The sequence below is a fragment of the Esox lucius genome, chromosome 13 (assembly GCF_011004845.1).
Source record: "Esox lucius isolate fEsoLuc1 chromosome 13, fEsoLuc1.pri, whole genome shotgun sequence".
Taxonomy (NCBI): Eukaryota; Metazoa; Chordata; class Actinopteri; order Esociformes; family Esocidae; genus Esox; species Esox lucius.
This window is the reverse complement of record NC_047581.1, coordinates 22761689-22764796: the sequence shown is the minus strand read 5'-3', so window position 1 is coordinate 22764796 and position 3108 is coordinate 22761689.

Genomic DNA, 3108 nt, shown 5'->3' with positions numbered 1-3108 from the left:
GTTGTTTTCTCGACGCGTCTATTTCCCCAGTGTGGAGATGAATTTTCCTACGAGTGGTATAGTTCCGCAACACTCAAACCAGAAAATGAGTTCATCACTTCGACGCAAGTTATTAATGAGTTGAATTGTATAACAAACCTTGATATTTACTGGTTGCATGTCACTGTGATATACATCTTTACAGCAGCACAAAAAAGATTTAGACAAGACATTTTTCTTTATGAAGGCTATTTACATTCTATAAATCTTATCTGAGGACAGTTGGCCTACACATCAGGACATGTAGAGATATTGCCTAATACCATTATCCTAAACGGAGGGTTGTTATAGGCTAAATATATTTATTATTCTTAATTACACACTATGAAACAACCATCTACATGACTGTTGTTTTTAGTTTGGACGTATTTCCATAATTTTGTAGGCAGTGGCGTTTTTATATTTTAAAAAATTGGTGAGGCACAAACCATTTCAAAATATAGGATACATACCAGTAAAGCTACTGATGTGTTTATTTAAGTGGCTCCACAAAATACTTTTAAAGACAGAGTGGCTTGCTTCAACCAGGTGTTGTAGTACACATACTGGAGAGAGAGAGAGATAGACCTTCTTGTGTAATTGCTCTCCTCTCTCACACACATGTAAAATTACCACTGTCACATTTACAAACCTAAATTAGGAATGCAACCAAGCTCAGAACCAATGTGCCTACAGGGCCATACACGAACAGCAATGAGCTCAACAACACTGAAGGCCACAATGAAGCGGAAAGACAACTTTTTAGGGATACAGATCCATTCTATGACAACAACCTAAATAGATAAGCACGGACACACTGACACACATCATCATCTATATCAATCGATCCAGCACAAAAATATGACCAAGGCACGGACCAGCACCACAAATGCAGGATGATAAAATATGCTTTCACTCACCAAGGCTGAGGGCTCACTTGAAGAGAAAGTTGGCACAGCGGTTCTTCCTCTGGGCAAACTTTTCGATGACTTTGGGAATGAAGTAATGTAGCTGCTGAATCAGCTGTCTTTCGGTGGACAACATGGCCAATGAGTTGAATCACGGCTGTCCCATGGCATTGCGAGTCAAGGTTTTTATCCTCTTCAAGGTGGAAAAGTTCCTTTCTGACTCGGATGTCCTTGGTGTTGTTATGTTAATTTTGAGCAGTGACAGTCTCAGCAAAAGCCTCCTCTAGGTTGTTCTCATGGATGGATCTTAACAGAGACAGGCCCGTTTTACAAGTGTGAAGCTCAGTGTGGCGGTACAGAGTGGTCAGCTCAGACCTCTACTTTTCCTCATTTCCTAGAGGCCATAGTTTCACCGCACAGTCAAGCTCAGATGTAGGGAACAACAGGACAAATTGTGGGAAGAGCAAGCTGTCAACCAGCTTGGCAGCGATCAGGTGGTCACTTTGTGAAAACCTCTGCTCCACCTGGAAGATGACGGTGTCACATGTCTCCATCAAAGGCGCTGTGTTAGCTACTTGTCGGCCTGGCTCATCTGTTCCATTGTGATCGGTGGCAGCCCATTCATCAGTATTCCACATATTCTGGACATTCTCCTTGAAACGGGTGACCACACTGCCAATCCCAGATGCATCGATGCTCCATTTTTGCAGAGTGTTGTATAAAACATCAACTTCTGGCATAAGGAAGAAAAAAAAGTCCATCAGCTGCAGAAAGGCTCTGTCCCGGAGTTTTTTTGACAGGCCGTATACCTCACTAATGGTGGCCCCATACACAGGAGCACGGTTTTCCCAAATTGCATTGTCAGTTCTACTTTTAAAGTTCCAGCGTAAAGCGGGTGGCCTTGGAATGCGTCTCTGTGTTGCCGCAGCAAGTGGCGCAACACGTTTTGGAGCACCAGAGAAAAAGGGGGCAAAAGCAGTTAAATCTGCAAAAAACACCTTCAGGATGCTCATTCTTGCTGAACAAAGTTGCTGTAAGGTCAGGTTCAGCTGGTGAGCATAGCAGTGAACATACTGGGCATGTGGGTATGCCTCTTTCATTAGCGTCTTTACCCCTCGGACGTTTCCACTCATTACAGCCACACCATCATAAGTCTGAGCGATCAGCTTTTCTCCCAGCTTCAGTGGTTCTAGCACACCCCTTGATGCTATTAGAGGCCGAGTCCAGTTTTATCTTTGACTTCCACAAACTCCAAAAATCTCTCTGTCACTGTATTGTCTGGCAACATGTATCGCAACACAACCACCATTTGTGATTTACAGGAGACATCTGATGTCTCATCTGCATCAAATTATGTCTCGTCCACTTGCTTGGCCATCTCCTCCCTGTACACTTCATACATACAGTCTAACAGTTCGTTTTGTATAGTGCTGGATGTCCCTTTGAAGATGGGCTGAGCGTCATAGTGCCTCTGAAGTATCAAATCGCCCTCACACACAGTCTTGAAAATGCATCTGAATATTCCAGGATTCAGGGAGTCCACCGACTCGTTGTGCCCCCGCAGTGCGGTTTCATATTTTCCACACACTTTATTACATATTATGATCCAACTGAGAACGTACCTGTTTTCCTCCACCTGTTTGTTATGCTGCTCAATGGAGCGCCTGTATGCACTGTCAACTTGGGCTGCGACATTTACCCTTCCAAGTAAGCCCAATTTCACAGCATTGTCCAGATGACTCCCGCTGCTCTCATTGCAATCCTCTCAGAAAGATGTTTCAAATCTTTGTAACCCAGTCCTCGACTAAGTACCATCTCCAACAAATAGCAAACATAGAAAACAGAAGAGTGACTTCTTTTGTATGCTAACTGTTAGCCACTTTTTCTTCAAAAACCACTCCATATTAAACCTGCAGTTACTTTTACCAGCAGTTTGAGGGATGACAATATCCCGTGGTTGATGGGCACAAATGTCGCTTTACTTCAAGTTTCTCCTCCAAATTAAGGGGTTCAAACCTGTGCTCGAGTATGAAATCCACTTTATTAATTTTCTCAAGTTATTTGGAATTTGTGAAGCCAACATGATAGCTAAGACAATCTACCCTTCTCACTCTTCTTGTTGACTAATGTTGGTGCCAGACAGACAGAAGCCAGTCAGGTCTGAAATACAAAATGAAGCTGT